Source organism: Balaenoptera physalus (genome assembly GCF_965194825.1).
Source record: "Balaenoptera physalus genome assembly, chromosome: 1".
Taxonomy (NCBI): domain Eukaryota; kingdom Metazoa; phylum Chordata; class Mammalia; order Artiodactyla; family Balaenopteridae; genus Balaenoptera; species Balaenoptera physalus.
In genome coordinates, this window is record NC_138882.1 from 60,529,777 (window position 1) to 60,550,888 (window position 21,112).

General features: G+C 37.0%; 1 protein-coding gene and 1 long non-coding RNA gene across 7 annotated transcripts in view; one reads left to right on the forward strand and one right to left on the reverse strand.

Annotated features, from left to right (window-relative positions):
* DNM3 (dynamin 3) overlaps nucleotides 1–21,112 on the reverse strand; it is a 578,846-nt gene that overhangs the window by 174,763 nt on the left and 382,971 nt on the right. The window lies entirely within an intron of this gene.
* LOC309649558 overlaps nucleotides 977–21,112 on the forward strand; it is a 434,139-nt gene continuing 414,003 nt past the window's right edge. The window contains exon 1 of the long non-coding RNA XR_014257203.1: nucleotides 977–11,579. This is a non-coding gene — a long non-coding RNA (uncharacterized lncRNA). The remainder of the gene's footprint in view (nucleotides 11,580–21,112) is intronic.

Below are 21,112 nucleotides of genomic sequence, written 5' to 3' on the forward strand. Positions count from 1 at the left end.
AGTATGTGCATCAGGACCCAGGGGAAGGAGCAGTGACCCCATAGAGACTGAACCAGACCTACCTGCTAGTGTTGGAGGGTCTCCTGCAGAGTTGGGGGGTGGCTCTGTCTCACCATAAGGACAAGGACACTGGCAGCAGAAGTTCTGGGAAGTACTCCTTGGCCTGAGCCCTCCCAGAGTCTGCCATTAGCCCCACCAAAGAGCCCAGGTAGGCTCCAGGGTTGGGTTGCCTCAGGCAAAACAACCAACAGGGAGGGGACCCAGCCCCACCCATCAGCAGACAAGCGGATTAAAGTTTTACTGAGCTGTGCCCACCAGAGCAACAGCCAGCTCAACCCACCACCAGTCCCTCCCATCAGGAAAATTGCACAAGCCTCTCAGATAGCCTCATCCACCAGAGGGCAGACAGCAGAAGCAAGAAGAACTACAATCCTGCAGCTTGTGGAACAAAAACCACATTCATAGAAAGATAGACAAGATGAAAAGGCAGAGGGCTATGTACCAGATGAAGGAACAAGATAAAACCTCAGAAAAATGACTAAATTAAGTGGAGATAGGCAATCTTCCAGAAAAAGAATTCAGAATAATGATACTGAAGATGATCCAGGACCTCAGAGAAAGAATGGAGGCAAAGATCGAGAAGATGCAAGAAATGTTTAACAAAGATCTAGAAGAATTAAAGAACAAACAAACAGAGATGAACAATACAATAACTGAAACAAAAAATACACTAGAAGGAATCAACAGCAGAATAACTGAGGCAGAAGAACGGATAAGTGACCTGGAAGACAGAATGGTGGAATTCACTGCTGCAGAACAGAAAAAAGAATGAAAAGAAATGAAGACAGCCTAAGAGACCTCTGGGACATCATTAAATGCAACAACATTCATATTATAGGGGTCCCAGAAGGAGAAGAGAGAGAGAAAGGACCCGAGAAAATATTTGAAGAGATTATAGTCAAAAACCCCCCTAACATGAGAAAGGAAATAGCCATGCAGGTCCAGGAAGCGCAGAGAGTCCCATAAAGGATAAACCCAAGGAGAAACATGCTGAGACACATAGTAATCAAATTGGCAAAAATTAAAGACAAAGAAAAATTATTGAAAGCAGGAAGGGAAAAAAAAACAAATAGCATACAAGGGAACTCCCATAAGGTTAACGGATGATTTCTCAGCAGAAACTCTAGAAGCCAGAAGGGAGTGGCATGATATACTTAAAGTGATGAAAGGGAAGAACCTACAACCAAGATTACTCTACCCAGCAAGGATCTCATTCTGATTCGATGGAGAAATCAAAAGCTTTACAGAAAAGCAAAAGCTGAGAGAATTCAGCACCACCAAACCAGCCCTACAGCAAATGCTAAAGGAACTTCTTGAAGTGGGAAACACAAGAGAAAAAAAGGACCTATAAAAACAAACCCAAAAGAATTAAGAAAATGGTAATAGGAACATACATATCGATAATTACCTTAAACGTGAATGGATTAAATGTTCCAACCAAAAGACACAGGCTTGATGAATGGATACAAAAACAAGACTCATATATATGCTGTCTACAAGAGACCCCCTTCCGACCTAGGTACACGTACAGACTGAAAGTGAGAGGATGGAAAAAGATATTCCATGCAAACGGAAATCAAAAGAAAGCTGCAGTAGCTATACTCATATCAGATAACGTAGACTTTAAAATAAAGAATGTTACAAGAGACAAGGAATGACACTACATAATGATCAAGAGATCAATCCAAGAAGAAGATGTAACAATTATAAATATATATGCACCCAACATAGGAGCACCTCAATACATAAGGCAACTGCTAACACCTATAAAAGAGGAAATCAACAGTAACACAATAATAGTGGGGGACTTTAACACCTCACTTACACCAATGGACAGATCATCCAAAATGAAAATAAATAAGGAAACAGAAGCTTTAAATGACACAATAGACCACATAGATTTAATTGATATTTATAGGACATTCCATCCAAAAACAGCAGATTACACTTTCTTCTCAAGTGCGCATGGAACATTCTCCAGGATAGATTAAATCTTGGGTCACATATCAAGCCTCAGTAAATTTAAGAAAATTGAAATCATATCAAGCATCTTTTCTGACCACAACGCTATGAGATTAGAAATGAATTATAGGGAAAAAAACGTAAAAAACACAAACACATGGAGGCTAAACAGTATGTTACTATATAACCAAGAGATGACTGAAGAAATCAAAGAGGAAATCAAAAAATACCTAGAGACAAATGACAATGAAAACATGACGATCCAAAACCTATGGGATGCAGCAATAGCAGTTCTAAGAGGGAAGTTTATAGCTATACAAGCCTACCTCAAGAAACAAGAAAAATCTCAAATAAACAATCTAACCTTACACCTATAGGAACTGGAAAAAGAAGAACAAGCAAAATATAAAGTTAGCAGAAGTAAAGAAATCATAAAGATCAGAGCAGAAATAAATGAAATAGAAGCAAAGAAAACAATAGCAAAGATCAATAAAACTAAAAGCTTGTTCTCTGAGAAGATAAACAAAATTGATAAACCATTAGCCAGACTCATCAAGAAAAAGAGGGAGAGCACTCACATCAATAAAATTAGAAATGAAAAAGAAGAAGTTACAACAGACACCACAGAAATACAAAGCATCCTAAGAGACTACTACAAGCAACTCTATGCCAATAAAATGGACAACCTGGAAGAAATGGACAAATTCTTAGAAAGGTATAACCTTCCAAGACTGAACCAGGAAGAAATAGAAAATATGAACAGACCAATCACAAGTAATGAAATTGAAACTGTGATTAAAAATCTTCCAACAAACAAAAGTCCAGGACCAGATGGCTTCACAGGTGAATTCTATCAAACATTTAGAGAGGAGCTAACAGCCATCTTTCTCAAACTCTTCCAAAAAACTGCGGAATAAGGAACACTCCCAAACTCATTCTATGAGGCCACCATCACCCTGATACCAAAACCAGACAAAGATACTACAAAAAAAGAAAATTACAGACCAATATCACTGATGAATACAGATGCAAAAATCCTCAACAAAATACTAGCAAACAGAATCCAACAACACATTAAAAGGATCATACACCATGATCAAGTGGGATTTATCCCAGAGATGCAAGAGTTCTTCAATATACGCAAATCAATGTGATACACCATATTAACAAATTGAAGAATAAAAACCATATGATCATCTCAATAGATGAAGAAAAAGCTTTTGACGAAATTCAACACCCATTTATGATATATATATATATATACTAGTATATATAGTATATATATATATACTCTCCAGAGAGTGGGCATAGAGGGAACCTACTTCAACATAATAAAGGCATATATGACAAACCCACAGCAAACATCATTCTCAATGATGAAAAACTGAAAGCATTTCCTCTAAGATCAGGAGCAAGACAAGGATGTCCACTCTCACCACTATTATTCAACATAGTTTTGGAAGTCCTAGCCACGGCAATCAGAGAAGAAAAAGAAATAAAAGGAATACAAATTGGAAAAGAAGAAGTAAAACTCTCACTGTTTGCAGATGACATGATACTATACACAGAAAATCCTAAAGATGCCACCTGAAAACTACTAGAGCTAATCATTGAATTTGGTAAAGTTGCAGGATACAAAATTAATGCACAGAAATCTCTTGCATTCTTATACACTAATGATGAAAAATCTGAAAGAGAAATTAAGGAAACACTCCCCTTTACCACTGCAACAAAAAGAATAAAATACCTAGGAATAAACCTACCTAGGGAGACAAAAGACCTACATGCAGAAAACTATAAGACACTGATGAAAGAAATTAAAGATGATACCAACAGATGGAGAGATATACCATGTTCTTGGATTGGAAGAATCAGTATTGTGAAAATGACGATACTACCTAAAGCAATCTACAGATATAATGCAATCCCTATCAAATTACCAATGGCATTTTTTAAGGAACTAGAATAAAAAATCTTAAAATTTGTATGGAGACACAAAAGACCCTGAATAGCAAAAGCAGTCTTGAGGGAAAAAACAGAGCTGGAGGAATCAGACTCTCTGACTTCAGACTATACTACAAAGCTACAGTAGTCAAGGCAGTATGGTACTGGCACAAAAACAGAAATATAGATCAATGGAACAGGACATAAAGCCCAGAGATAAACCCACGCACCTATGGTCAACTAATCTATGACAAAGGAGGCGAGGCTATACAATGGTGAAAAGACAGTCTCTTCAATAAGTGGTGCTGGGAAACTGGACAGCTATATGTAAAAGAATGAAATTAGAACACTCCCTAACACCATACACAAAAATAAACTCCAAATGGATTCGAGACCTAAATGTAAGACCGGACACTATAAAACTCTTAGAGGAAAACATAGGAAGAACACTCTTTGACATAAATCATAGCAAGATCTTTTTTGAGCCACCTCCTAGAGTAATGGAAATAAAAACAAAAATAAACAAATGGGACCTAATGAAACTTAAAAGCTTTTGCACAGCAAAGTAAACCATAAACAAGACGAAAAGACAACCCTCAAAATGGGAGAAAATATTTGCAAATGAATCAAGAGACAAAGGATTAGTCTCCAAAATATATAAACAGCTCACGCAGCTCAATATTAAAAAACACACAACGTAATCCAAAAATAGGCAGAAGACCGAAATAGACATTTCTACAAAGAAAACATACACGTGGCCAGGAGGCACATGTAAAGGTGCTCAACATCACTAATTATTAGAGAAATGCAAATCAAAACTGCAGTGAGGTATCACCTCACACCAGTTAGAATGGGCATCATCAGAAAATCTACAAACAACAAATGCTGGAGAGGGTGTGGAGAAAAGGGAACCCTCTTGCACTGTTGGTGGGAATGTAAATTGATACAGCCCACTATGGAGAACAGTATGGAGCTTCCTTAAAAAACTAAAAATAGAACTACCATATGACCCAGCAATCCCACTACTGGGCATATACTCAGAGAAAACCATAATTCAAAAAGACACATGCACACAAGTGTTCATTGCAGCACTATTTACAATAGCCAGGTTCATTGCAACACTATTTACAATAGCCAGGTCATGGAAGCAACCTAAATGCCCATCGACAGACGAATGGATAAAGAAGATGTGGTACATATATACAATGGAATATTACTCAGCCATAAAAAGGAACGAGATTGGGTCATTTGTAGAGACGTGGATGCAACTAGAGACTGTCATACAGAGTGAACGAAGTCAGAAAGAGAAAAAGAAATATCCTATATTAATGCATATATGTGGAATCTAGAAAAATGGTACAGATGAACCGGTTTGCAGGGCAGAAACTGAGACACAGATGTAGAGAACAAACGTATGGACACCAAGGAGGGAAAGTGGTGGGGGGTGGTGGTGGTGGTGGGATGAATTGGGAGATTGGGATTGACATGTATACACTGATATGTATAAAATGGATGACTAATAAGAACCTGCTGTATAAAAAATTAAATAAAATGAAAATTAAAAATTAAAAAAAAAGAAAAGAAAAATAAAGGGGCAAGGAGGAAAATCCAGGTATTAGAATGACCATCAGGGCAGCTGAATTAGGTGTAAGGAGGGTGGTGAGAAAAAAAAAGGAATCAAAGGTGGACATTTATGTTTTCCTGTTGCTACTATAAAGAGGACTATGGGACATGTAAGTTGAGTCCTGTCTTGGAAAGTTAAATTTAAAATGCTGATTAGACATTCAACTATATATGTCCAGAAGGTAGGTAGATATCCAAATTTGGAGTTCAGAGTTAGAGATGTAATTATGGTAGTCATAAAAATAGGGCATACAGATGGTATTTAAAGCCAAAAAAGTAGATGAGTTCAGCTAGAGTGTGTGTGTAGACAGAGAAGAGGACAGGGCCCAGGCCACTCCAACATTTAGAGGTGGAAGAGAGGAGAAAGAACCAGTTAAAAGATACTAAATAGTTAGTAAGAAAAATCAGGAAAAGAGGAGAACGTGTTCTAAGATGGAGGGGGAAGTGAATTATATTTAGTCTTTCTAAGAAAAACGTAAGATGTGGATAGAAAAGTAACCATTACATGTGTCAAGATATAGGAAATTGATAACCATGAGAAGTGCTGTTTTGGGGGAGGGTGGGAACAGAACCTTCTTGAACTGGGTTGAAGTGGGTTAAAGAGAGAATGAAGAAGTAGAGGAAATATTACAGACATGTCTAGGAGAGATATTCCCATGGACAGTTAACCTTCAAGCTGTAAAAAAAAAAAAAAAAGAAACTAAACATAAGAAAATAACATTCATTTAAAAGAACATTTTAACTTTATTAAAACATTCTATTAGTATGTATATTTTTCCTACTTTTCAAATAGCATGTGTCCTATATGATAGTAGGTGTGAAGTGGTTTAACAAAGCGTTCTTTCCTGGAGTCAAGAGAGCACCAGAGGGCTGGGGGTTCCTGGCAAAGCAATCAATTGCCTGAAACAATATGCAAACTTTTGTATATGCACACATATTGTGGGGAGGAGGGGAAGACATAGCTTTAGTTTAATTCTCAAAGATCAACTGGGTTAAACAGTAATGAGCTTCTGCCGTGATGAGGAAGGCAGGACTATAATTCAATGGAATTCCATAGGCGTGTTATCCCATGCACAATTTTGTCCAATGGAGAAAAGGCAGTTTTTTAGCTTGGATGCCAAACAAGTGCTTTGTTCCCATAAACTAAAAAATCTAGCTCATTCTCACAGGGGGCAGAGCTCAGCATACACAGTGTTCTCAGAAGAGAGGCTGACCAAGAAACATCACAACATGGCAGAGCCATCAACCAGCATGACAGGTTAAGCAGGCTCATAGTTTTGACTCCCCCAGTGAAGGAAGTAAAGAACAAAACAGAACTCTAGTAACACTGGAGATGGATCTTTGAACAAGTGCAAAAGCAAAGGATGAGAGTTTTCTGTACGTAGATAGTGAACTTATACAAGAATGTGATGTCCTAGCACAGATCAGCACAGGATGAGAACACTGGCGCATACAGAGAAGAATCAGCACAACTTGGACAATGAAAGAAGCATTCTCCTAACCAGTTTCTTAGTGAGGAGAAGCAGGAAGTTTACGTAAGAACCCCAACATGCATGCCTGAGTCGGTATATTTTATTATACTCTACTTTATTGTAATATACCTACATATCTATGTAATAAGAAGGATACAGTTCTGGGACTTCCCTCGTGGCGCAGTGGTTAAGAATCCGCCTGCCAATGCAGGGGACGTGGGTTCGATCCTTGGTCCGGAAGATCCCACATGCCATGGAGCAACTAAGCCCATAAGCCACAACTACTGAGCCTGCGTGCCACAACTACTGAAGCCCACGTGCTCTAGTGCCCTGTGCCGCAACTACTGAAGCCCGCTTGCCTAGAGCCTGTGCTCTGCAACAAGAGAAGCCACCGCAATGAGAAGCCCATGCACCGCAGCAAAGAGTAGCCCCGGCTCACCGCAATTAGAGAAAGCCCACGCACAGCAACCAAGACCCAGTGCAGCCGAAAAAAAGGATATAGTTCTTATTCTGTACCATGAACTCGATCATTTTCCCCATATCTTTTTATTAAACACTTGAGTTTTAAAATTCAAAAAGTTATTGCTAGAGTTAGGACTTATAAATAGGGTATGCCTAACCTGATTATTATTGACAACACTTTTGTATGCAGAGTGGGAAAAAGAGATAACAGTTACACCTTACAGAAACCTTCCTTAGCCAGGCATATTTCTGCCTGAGTGTGCTATTCACTACAAATAAGTGCTACTAATGCACGTGTGTGCGCACACACATGCATATACATTATTCATTAGGTATTTAATTGTCATTTGATTTTGAGCTCTTATTGATTTTATCAGATTTAATCGTTCAGAATATGTATTTCAATTATTTGTTTCATCTCTGTCTTTCCTAGTAGACAATGAGTCTCTGTAGAGTAGGGAAAGTTTTCTGCTTCTAACTTTGAACATAATAGGTCTCAATAATTGTTTGCTAGATGAATGGGAATTAAGCATAATGGCTGTTTGGCTGAATTTAGAGTATGTATTTTTTAATCCTAGTGAGTTTGCAAACTCAAGGACTTTCCAGTTGTGTTTCTTCTTTAGATAAGACTAGAAAAATAATGAAAACATAACTCTTTGAATAATTTATAGTAAAATCTTCACCAAATAAGTTTGTTTTTGTTTTTTTTTTAATGGAAACTGCATGTAGGTGAGACATGTTATTCAGAAATGACCTATTGTTTAAAGGATTCTGAAATACAGTTTGAGCTCCTTTGGAAAACTGTGCTCCATATTGGAAAATGGCAAAAGGAGAGGTTTTTGGTGACAAATGTTGATGGAAAATTTTTTTTATGTTTTTAATTTTATTCACTGAATAATGTTGTTTCTAACATCATTAACAAATTTACTTCTTTGCTTTATCCTACAACACAGGATTTTCAAACATTAAAAGTGTGATGGAAATTTTTAAAAAATTTTTATTCACACTGCAAACTCTCTTTGTCAGATGGTACTCCAAATCAATCATTAAATAAATGTAGGGTATTCACTAGAAAATACCCAGGAATAAGTTTAACAGGAAATGTGCAGTGTGTTATGAATAAATTTATAAAATTATGCTGAGGGACAAAGCTAAAATAAAATGAGAAACAGATCTTGAATAGGAAACTCTAATATTTAAAGTTGTAAATTCTCTTAAAATTAAATACCTATAATGTAATCTTAGAGAAATTTTTCAATATAATTTTGCAAGAGGTAACTTGAAAAAATGATTCTAAATTTCATTTGGCAGAATAAACAGTTGAATAAACAGGAGATTTCTAAAAAATAAAAAATGTAATCAGAAGTCATATACTCTTCAAATATTAAAATTTTAATTTAATATAAAAATTACAATGATAAACATCACATGCCTGTTGTAAAAGTCCACCGGCAGATGAGTTGAATAGAAAAGAGCATAAAAAGAGTGAAATATATGAGAATTTACTTTGTGATAAAGGTGGCATTACAAATCAGACTTCTGGGTATATTTTTTTAAATTAATTTTTATTGGAGTATAGTTGTTCACAGTGTTGTGTTAGCTTCTTTTGCACAGCAAAATGAATCAGCCATACATATACATATATCCCCTCCCTTTTGGATTTCCCTCCCATTTAGGATACCACAGTGCATTAAGCAGAGTTCCCTGTGCTATACAGCAGGGGTCCCCAACCCCCAGGCCTCAGACCGATACCAAGTCCATGGCCTATTAGGAACCAGGCCACACAGCAGGAGGTGAGCGGTGGGCAAGCAAGTGAAGCTTCATCTGCTGCTCCCCATCGCTCCCCATTGCTCACATTACCGCCTGAACCATCCCCCCACTTCCATGGAAAAACTGTCTTCCACAAAATCAGTCCCTGGTGCCAAAAAGGTTGGGGACCACTGCTATCCAGTATGGTCCCATCAGTTGTCTATTTTATACACAGTATCAATAGTGTATATGTGTCAATCCCAATCTCCCAATTCCTCCCACCCCACCCCTTTCCCCCTTGGTATCCATACATTTGTTCTCTACATCTGTGTACAAATCAGACTTTTGGATAAACGACTTTAGAAGAACTGGCCTCCGTTCCCCACTCCCCCCAAAAAATTTTTAGATGGGTCGAACTCAAAGTCCAATAGTACAGTTTAAGTGATAATTCTGGTAAGATTGGAGTTAAAAACAAAAACAAAAAAAAACCCAACTTTTGATATGTGACACAAAACCTGAAGCTGTAAAATGTCTTACGGATATGAGATACTTCTTCATGGCAAAATAATGGACAAAACTGAAAAACAGATGACAATTTGAGAAAAGGTACTGGGAACATATATGACTAAAAATTAATATTCAGAGAGCTTCAAAAAATCTGTTTAAAAAAAACCACAACACTAACAGAAAAGTGATCAAGGATAGTTTTAGCAGTTCTCAGATGACGAAAGACAAATGGTCAAAAAAACATGACACCAAACCTCACTAATGATCAAAGAAATGCACATTAAAACTACATGTGTGTAAATATTTGCACATCAGACTGATAATATCCTATACTGAGATAGATATTTTAAACACTCTTGGTTGGAATATTAATTGGTACAGTCTCTTAGAAGAGGGAAGATGTGAAAAGACCAAAAGTTTAAATGTATCTGTCCTTTGACCCAGTAACTCCATTTTCTATTTTAGGAATAGAGCCTAGAAAGTACTTGCACAAGTGGACATATATGAAATGTTATTTGCTTTGTTACTGTTGAAAAGTTGAGTTGTCCATCAACTGGGCACTAGCTAAAAAATTACGGTACATATTAATAACAGCTAACAGTTGTCAAGTGCTTATTGTTCTAAGCATTTTACCATATATTTAGTAATTTAATCCTTCCAACAATATTATAAAGTAGATACTGTTATCATTACAGTTTAAAAGTGAGCAGAGTATGGTTGATAAATCCATACAAAAGAACACTGTGTGACTATGAAATAAAATGACATATCTATATTCATTGGAAAGAGCACCAAGATTTTTCTTGGCTGAGAGAAGCAGGTTATAGAATAGCATGATAGTATAATTATATTTATATTAAATTCTATAAATTCATGCATTTACATTCAAAAGAGAGATGTCTAAAGGAAGGGTTAATAGTGGTTTTTTTTCCTAGATGGTGAGATGTTGAATTATTTAAAACTTTCTATTCTTGAACTTTTTCAAAAAAAAGTTCTTAAAATAAAGTATTTTGACCATTTTAGAAACCTCACATAAGTGGAATCATGTGGTATCTGTCCTTCTGTATCTGGCTTATTTCAATTAGCATAATGTCTTCAGGGTTTATCCATGTTGCTGCATATTGCAGGATTTCCTTCTTTTTTAAGGCTGAATAATATTCTATTGTATACATATACACAACATTTTCTTTATCCATTCATCTATTGATGAACATTTAGGTTGTTTCCACATTTTGGCTATTGTGAATAGCTATCATCAGGATGATAATATCTCTTTGAAATCTTGACTTCAGTTCTTTTGGATAATACCCAGAATTGGGATTGCTGGATCAACTTTATGAAGTATGTAAAATAGTCAAACTCATAGAATGAGAGAGTAGAATGGTAGCTGCCAGGGGCTAGAGGTGGGGGAAATGGGAAATCACTAACAAACAGGCATAAAGTTTCAATTATGCAGGATAAATAAGTTATAGAGATCTGCTGTACAACAGTGTGCCTATAGTTTACAATTCTGTCGTACACTTAAAATTTATTAAAAGGGTAGATCTCATGTAAGATGTTCTTACAACAATAAAACCAAATTTTAAAAAAATTAAGTATTGGGCTTCCCTGGTGGCGCAGTGGTTGAGAGTCTGCCTGCCGGTGCGGGGAACGCGGGTTCGAGCCCTGGTCCGGGAGGATCCCACATGCCGCGGAGCGACTGGGCCCGTGGGCCACAACTACTGAGCCTGCGCGTCTGGAGCCTGTGCTCCGCAGCAGGAGAGGCCGCGATAGTGAGAGGCCCGCGCACCGCGATGAAGAGTGACCCCCGCTTGCCGCAGCTGGAGAAGGCCCTCGCGCGGAGACGAAGACCCAACACAGCCATAAATATAAATAAATAAATAAATAATTTAAAAAAAAAATGAAGTATTTTTCATTTGGGGAAATGTGGAGTTAATAAAACTTTTTCTAAGTTCCAGTTGGTCTTCCTATTTAAAAAGTCCTGTATATTTCCCCTCTTTTTAATCCTGTCTATTTCTGGCCTAAAAATTGAATTATTAGCCCTTTACCCTTATTTACCTTTATTATCCCAAGTTCCCCTGAATGCTGGGATGAAACAGAGTTCTTAGAATTGCCTGTCAACATGCTACCGACTTAATGCATCTTTATATAAAAATATGGTACTTGGCCATTTGGTAATAGTTGCTAGTTAAGGTGTTGAGCAGAAGTTATGAAAACACTCAAAGAAGAACTTCAGAGCTCTTTGTTCAAATGTGCTGCCACTGGGAAAAATAAAGACTAAACTGAGATGACTAGAAGGAGGTATGTGCCACTAAAGAAAATAGCATGGTGAAATGGGAGGAGGATATTGGATTGGATGGCAAGAAACCAAGTTCTAGTCCTGGCTCTACCATAGCCCAATACTGTAATTCTGGGCATGTCATGTAATCTCTCTGAACCTGTTTCCTCATGTAAGGAATGAAAGGGGAGACCAGATCCTTCGTTTTCAAACTTAGATCACCAGTATTCTGGGGCTTCTCTGGATGTGCTTCGGGGGCCACCATGGAAGTTGGGGAGCCCTGAGGCAAGAGGGCTGGATCCTGGTCTCCCACCCTACTTTAACCAAAACAACTCTATTTTTATTTATTTCATATAATGGGATTTCACAGAAGATTTTGATTGAATAAAGGGTTCCAATGCTTAAAAACAAAAAGGAGAGAGAAAAGTTTGAAAACCACAAACTAAGCTGATGTCTGAGGTTCCTTATAGCTTTAAGTTCCTGTTTTGAAATTAATCTATGCCTCAGAATGTATGTGAGTAAGCAGTGAAAATGCAGTTTGCCCTGAAGAGAATTTCCAAGTCACTGAACATCAATCATGAAGAGTCTCTGTTGCTAACATGTGGCAAGTTGATTTTTTTTGCTTCCCTCGGGTCAATTTACCATCTGCCTCATCTTCATTAAAACATTAATTTCAGCTTAATCCCCTTTTTTCCTCTCTGTTGGTAAAAGGACCTGGCTCACTTTGAAATGAAACAGAGTGAAGCTATGCTTTCATATGCAGGGTGGTTTCCATTTGATTATTATGGAACTCTAGAATACTAAAATGAATAAAGTAATTTAGTTCTTTTCTGAGACTCAAGGTCTAAAAGCTATTCAAATAAAATGTACTAAAATTAATTAAATGTATTGAGTATTTACCATACGCAAGGGACAGTGCAAGGTTGTCTGGGGATATAAATGTGGAACTCTGCTCTCAGGGAAGTCTGTAATCTATAGTAAGAGAGGACATCAGGTCTATGTGAGTTCAAAGGACAGACTTGTCTCATCAGGCTTAAGGGAGGTCAGGAAAAGCTTCAAGAGTCTCAAAGGGTGGGCAGGATTTTGATAGGCATAAGTATAAGAAAAGGGTATTTCTGGTGAAGAGAATGCTAAACTAGTAGGTCTGGATCTAATTCAATAAGCAACAGGGCAGTTGGGAAATACATATGCCCTATGAAGATTAAACTGGTATCAGAATATACTGTAAATAGAAGAAGGCAGAGACTAAAAGTTGGGACAGCAACTGGGATGCTAGATGCTCCAATGGCCCAGATAAAAAGGTGATGGAATGAGATAATGGCAGTGAAAACAGCAAAGAAGCGACTGATGGAGCGACACCTTGAGCAGACTCCCAAGAATTTAGAGAATGTCTACGAGAAGTACACAGTAGAACAGGTAGGAAGCTGTTACAAGAGTCAAGGAAGAAGACAACAGTACCTTGGGCTAAAGTTGGAGAGTAGAGGAAGTACATATATATTTGAAAACTATTTAGAAGACTAACAGGGTTTAAGTAATAGATTGGACATGGAGGTGATGTTCACTAGATAGGAAATAATAGATGGAGATAACTCATGGGTTCAGTGGGGCCATGAGTTCCATTTTGCATATTTTGATGCTGAGGAGTCTGAGACATCCAAGAGGAGCTAGGGTAATGGGAAAAAGAGAATTCTCTATTTGATATAGTTTTGAGAATGTGATATTCTCAGAAGAAATTTTGATTTCAATGAATGCAAAGAACTGTAAGAATTGATGGGTGAAAAGTTAAAGGATATATGGGAATTTTCACAAAAGAATGGGTATACAATGGGATCTGCAGATGTGTCTGGAGAGGTTGCACAACTTAGATAATCTGATTATGATCTGCTGATAGAAAAAGAAATTTATACTTAATATGAAAAAACAAGGAATATGACTACATCTTTTTCTGGATTTTGTTTGTGTACTAGTTTAATGAATGAGTGAGTTATGTCTCCTATGAGATTTCTGACCAATGGAATTTTCTTTCCATCACATGATTGAATGTTTAGAACTCTCTGTTCATGTTCTATTTAGTTCAAGTGGTTGTATGTTGGTTCCTTGGCGTCATTGTCAATAATAAAATTCAACAAAACAAACCCCTAAGTATGGCTTTGTTTTTCTCTTTTTAAACATATCTGATTCTCAACCCAAACCAAGATCCAATTTTTTCTTCTCATGTGGGAGACAAGTATAAGTGACTGACTACCATTAAAATTACTTTACTCACTAGACCCCACTGCCCTTTTGCTAATCTATCTCTCTGCTCAGCCTCTTAAATTCTTGCCCTTCTCTGTTACCAACTGTCACCTACTTGATATAAACCTCTGCCCCTTTATCAACTTCCTGCTATACTCTCATTCCTTCCTATTTTTAACAAGTAACCCAAGTGATTTTTGAGCTTAGGTAAATTTGAGAAAATCTGTACGGAGTCTCTTCAGGGACCACCTTGAGGATGCAGGAGAAAAGCAGGCTGAGCCATATTCCTTTCACCTGCTTTACTCAGACTAGGTCTGTGCTTACTCTTTTTATAAGAGGCTCTACATAAGTTTCCATCTGAAGCAAAGATCCTATTGCTAAAAACACCTGAAAATTGCAGTCATGGATCCATTGCAACCTCTGACCTTCCTAGTCTCCCCATCCATTCCCACTTCAGCAATATACTCACAACCAGTCTAGAGTCCCTCAGCCACTTGATGATCAAGAATTTGACTTTAATGAGGGCCGAATATGTGATAAGCTCTATTTTATGTGTTAAATACACAACATTGAACAAAACAGACAGGTTCCTTGCCTTCATCTTACTTTCTAGTGGGAGATATAAATAATAAAATAAACAAGTGCAATTTTTTAGAATATTAGAAAATGAGGAGTGCTATGGAGAAAAATAAAGCTTAAAATGGGGAATAGGGAATTCCACAGAAAGGGTGTGTGTGTGTGTGTGTGTGTGTGTGTGTGTGGTGTGCGTATGCATGTGTGTGCACAATTTTAAATAGGGAAGAAGAAAAGTCTCATGAGAAGAGAACCATTAAGTGAAGACCTAAAGGAGGCAAGAGAATGAACAATGTGGATATCTGGAAGAAAAACATTTCCTGGCATAGAAAATCACAGTAATGTTTGATTAGCATTAGTAGAATGAATGGGTAAAAAATGTAGGAACTCCTTTATCAAGCTAATTTTCTGCCCTTGGAGCCACCCTTTCCCTTGCTGTTATTACAGTGAATGCCATTTGCTTTAACTAGAATCACCACTTAGACTCTGGTATTTGATCCACCAAGAACATTCATTACTGACATTATCTCAGGTTTCTCTCTACAGCTGAAGAAACTGACAGCCAAAGAGGGCATATGACTTGCCTGAAGTCACAGTGCTAACTAGGAGTAAGCTAGAACTAGGGGTCAGGTCTTTCAAATTCCAGCCTCAAGTTCTTTCAGTTGAAAAGACCTTTAATATGTGGATCAGAAATCTAATTGATTACATTTCTTATATAAGTGTTTTCTTAGTGAATATATACTCATATAAGAATAACCTGGGCAATATCCTTAGTAATAAATTTTCTTTCTTCGAATACCGCTTGTGAGTTCCCACATGGGAGTTCCCACTTCCACATGTCGCAATAAGGAGAAAAGATGAAGAAATAAAGGAAGAGAAGGGAAGTGAAATGAGGGGAAAAAAATGAATGAAAAGTAACATGTGATCCAATCAGCTCTCAACCCCAAATCTTCCTAAACCCTAGTTCTTTCCAACAAATTGCAAAAACACTTTCAATTTCCACCAATTCTGAAATGGAGCAATATACATATATCTAAAAATTGAAAATTTTATTTTCCTTAATGCCATTTGCAGCAACATGGATGGACCTAGAGATTATCATACTAAGTGAAGTAAGTCAGAAAGAGAAAGACAAATATATGATATCACTTACATGTGGAATCTAAATATGAGAGAAATGAACTTATTTACAAAACAGAAACAGACTTACAGACATAGAAAACAAACTTTTCTATGGTATGGGGGGTATCAAAGGGGGAAGAGGGTGGGGGAAGAATAAAATAGGAGTTTGGGATTAGCAGATACAAACTACTATATACAAAATAGATAAACAACAAGGTCCTACTGTATAGCACAGGGAACTATCAATACATTCAATATCCTGTAATAAACCATAATGGAAAAGAATATGAAAAAATATGTATATATATAAAACTGAATCACTTTGCTATACACCAGAAACTAACACACTGTAAATCAACTATACTTCAATTTAAAAAAATAATAAATAATTTAATTTTCTTATCCTTTATGGAGCTATTTTATTAACAAATAAAGGAAGCACCCATAATTGTCATCAATTAATGGAATCCCAACCAGCTACATTGTGATAGATTGATGTTTACTTCTATAATATGATATCTCATCAAAATTCTGTTTCACATTCCACCTGGTCATTCCATCCAGTGCCGTTTAGACACACTGCTTTCCTTTCTCATCTTATTTGGTAATGTGATCTCCATTTCCTCTACTATTTAATCTTCCCTGAGAAGCACTGCTGTTTCTGACATCTGTTGCCTTCCCATTCGCCTCTGTGAACTCTGAGATAAAGACAAAGTTTCAAGAAATGTAAAGCTCATCTGTCAACTTACTTCCCCTGCCACCTGTCAGAGGCCTCACTGCCACTCCCATGTGCACTCTTAACTCTACATGGACTTGAAGCATTTTTTGTTGAGCTCTCTTTGGAGAGTTGTCCTCATTCTCCATTTTTAAATTAAGTTTTTGTATATTGTATTTATTCACAATGTATCTGATCACTCCCCACTGTAATCATTTTGCATACAGCTCCCATGCCATTGTTTCTGCTGCATCAAAAGCCTGATATTTCAAGAAACTTCTACCTAGTTCTAAAACTCAATGGCTCAACTTGAGGGTTTAACCTATAATCTGGGTGTTTGAAGAGATACCACAGCTGCTACAGCTGCCAAGATGGGTATGGAAGCAAACAACCCTTTCTCATCAATGACCTCATCATATTTGTTCACGCCCTTAAAATATTTAAGCTGGATTAGTGCAATGAATTCTGGGTTTAGGGCTGTCGTTAAAGACCACCTGGGAGATTTAGTTAGTTCCCCTACTTTAGGATCCTGGTCAGATGAGCCAGGATGTATTCACTTCCGTCATACATTTAATTTGCAATCTAGAAAAAGTTGACTTTATACTGAGTTTCTTGAAAATTTTTCCTGCTTATGTCTCAGGGTTTTCTATTTTGAGAGTAAAATTAAGACATAGGTTTCCTACGTAAAATGCACCTTTCTCCCCTCCACCTTCACCCCCCAGGAAAAAAACAACAACAACAAACTATCTGAACAGCTTCCTCTTTGCCAGGGAAGACAGGTCTAAATCAAAGAGCTGCAGGTTGGTTTTCCCTGGCTAGAGGGAAGGCATGGAAAAGTGCTCTCCATTATAAACTTTTCCACATCTTCTCCCCCATTTCCATCTTCCTCTTACCTCTCTTGGATTGAGACCTTTGGGTTCTAACAAGTCGTCACTGTGACGACTTCTCTGCCTGACTTCCCTCTGCCTTCACCCACAGTTCACCAGGCTCATCACCTTCATACACACATAGATGCACACAGTCCCTTACAACTGTTTACACTCTCTCTTAGTTCTAGAAACAGTAGTCGCTCTCTTCTCTGTATAGTTAGATTATCACTTACTTTTTTGTATTATGCTTCATTGTTTATAGTCTATTTTGCATATTACAATTCTTGAAGGTTTTAATTTTTACATTTTCAAATATAGTGCCTAGCACATTGTGCAAACTCAGAGCAAGTTTCTATTTTTTTTAACATGTTTATTGGAGTGTAATTTCTTTACACTGTTGTGTTAGTTTCTGTTGTATAACAAAGTGAATCAGCTATACGTATACTTATATCCCCATATCCACTCCCTCTTGCATCTCACTCCCACCCTCCCTATCCCACCCCTCTAGGTGGACACAAAACACAGAGCTGATCTCCCTGTGCTATGCGGCTGCTTCCCACTAGCTAGCTATTTTACATTTGGTAGTGTATATATGTCCATGCCACTCTCTCACTTCATCCCAGCTTACCCTTCCCCCTCCCCGTGTCCTTAAGTCCATTCTCTACATCTGTGTCTTTATTCCTGTCCTGCCCCTAGGTTCTTCAGAACCATATATTTTTTTAGATTCCATATATATGTGTTAGCATATAGTATTTGTTTTTCTCTTTCTGACTTACTTCACTCTCTATGACAGATTCTAGGTCCATCCACCTCACTACAAATAACTCAATTTCGTTTCTTTTTATGGCTGAGTAATATTCTATTGTATATATGTGCCACATCTTCTTTACCTGTTCATCTGTCAACGGACACTTAGGTTGCTTCCATGTCCTGGCTGTTGTAAATAGTGCTGCAATGAACATTGTGGTACATGACTCTTTTTGATTTATGGTTATCTCAGGGTACATGCCCAGTAGTAGGATTGCTGGGTCATATGGTAGTTATATTTTTAGTTTTTTAAGACACCTCCATACTGTTCTCCAGAGTGGCTGTATCAATTTACATTCCCACCAACAGTGTAGGAGGGTTCCCTTTTCTCCACACCCTCTTCAGCATTTATTGCTTGTAGATTTTTTGATGATGGCCATTCTGACCGGTGTGAGGTGATACCTCATTGTAGTTTTGATTTGCATTTCTCTAATGATTAGTGATGTTGAGCATCCTTTCATGTGTTTGTTGGCAATCTGTATATCTTCTTTGGAGAAATGTCTATTTAAGTCTTCTGCCCATTTTTGGATTGGGTTGTTTGTTTTGTTGATATTGAGCTGCATGAGCTGCTTGTATATTTTGGAGATTAATCCTTTGTCAGTTGCTTCGTTTGCAAATATTTTCTCCCATTCTGAGGGTTGTCAGAGCAAGTTTGTTGTAATAATTAATTTGATTTGTTTAAACCTAGATAATACATGCATGTGCTAACAGTTCAAAAAGTTCTGGAGAGCATGTGATGAGAAGCAAGTCTCCCACTCCATCCCTCTCCACTTCAAAGGGAAATTTCTTTGAATTTCTATCTAAATCATCTGGTCCATAACCCTATATAATAAGCATATACTTTTATTTCTTGATTTAACCATTTTACACCCGAGCTACTGACTCTGCCTATTAAAGAGGAGTTTTTAGCTCACTCACAATTCCCCTTCCAGTTCTCCTCCCAATAGTTGATAATTATACAAAAGTTCATAATTCCGTATCTGAAGTTCTTGGAACCACATATGTTTCAGAATTCAGATTTTTTCAGAATTTACAAAGGTAATATTGTATATATATATCATATGCAGCAAAACCCACACATAAGTGTTTCCACAGTAAAATATATGAACAGTCACATTAAGTGGGATATATAAAGATTATAAATAGCTTCACATTAGGTGCAAATCAGGTTTTTCCAACAAAAATTTGTCAAAATTTATCTTCTTTAGCTTGTGACAATGAACCCACAAGTTGCATTAATTGCCCAGTCCTCTTTACACTTACTCAGATTAATTTTAATCTTACTAGAGTAACAAAATGCATAGTTCTCTCACGTTAAAAAAAAATTTCTTCATGCACTTAATCCAAACCCAAACCATCCAATTAATTAGTTTCTATCAGTTTCAATATTTAATTATGATTCAGCTACACAGCTATTTTCTTAGTAATTGCTTCTCTTAAGTAAGAGGCTGACTCAATACGCTACTGTCCTCCTTTTACTCTCTTACATCATTGTTGACCACAGTATCTCTCTGTAATGATATGCCACGGTGATTATGTCTATAGAATAAAAAGAAATTTTACAAGTTAAAGGATACCTCTGATGCCTTCAAGCATGCAGGAACCATTTCAATTAGCAGATGACCAGATGTTATCATTATAGTCCATAGTCTCTTTCAGTAATATTAAAAATACTCTAGAAATTTTCCCTACCCAATTATCTAAAATATTCTGAAATCATGTATGTATGTATGTATGTATGTGTGTGTGTGTATATATATATATATATATATATATGATTTGTCTCCTTTTTTCCAAGGGGAAGTCAACTACAGAATAAAGTTTGGTTGTTAGGTTGTGGGGATAAAAGCACAGGGAAAATAGAACATTGCCTGACACATAGTATATTCTAAAATGAGTTGAATTTTCAGAGACAAAATTAGTCAGGAGAAGGAGAAGAAAAAAGAAAGAACGAAAACAAAATAAACAAGTGATGTAATCAGAGGCAGTGAGAAGAAGAAAATAAAGCGTGAAGCCAAAATTCAACAAGGCAACACATCTCTAAAGGAAAAGAGGCCTCCAGCACATTTAAAGTTTTGTCCTATTGAATCTTCACTCACTTCTACACCAAAAGAGCCACCAGGAGCTTTCAAATGTCTCAGAGGGTAAAGGACTGAGCATAGTTGGTTGACAGGCCCTAACCACACCTAACACATAGCTTCCCAACCACCGTATTGGATTTGGACTTCTGAAAGTAGCCCCTTAGCACTGCTGCTCCTGTAAGAAAGGGTGGCAGCAGCAAATAGAGAGTCAGAGAAAGCACTCAAGCTTAGAAAGAAGTTTCTGCCTCTCCACATTTCAGGGAATAGTGGTGATGTTATAAGGATGGGTGTAAGAAGACAAGTAAAGTCAGAATGTCTATAAGTATCACTGTGTGGGTGACACTGCTTGTAGGCTGTAATTCTAATCAGAACATTTCTTTTTTTCTAGGAAGGATTCCATTTCCATTAGAACAAATAATCATAGATGTGTCACCTCAATTAATAAAGTAATATTATTGTGAAGTTTGAAAAGGATATGGTGAAAAAAACAATAAACTATGATTTTCTAATAGTGAAATGAAATTTTAATGTCATGTTAAGAATCCATTGTTATGGAAAATATCTAAGTACATATCTAATTACAGAGGGAAAATATTTAAGTGAAAAACTTGACTTACTTTGGACTTGAAATCTGAGCATAAACCAAGTTCACA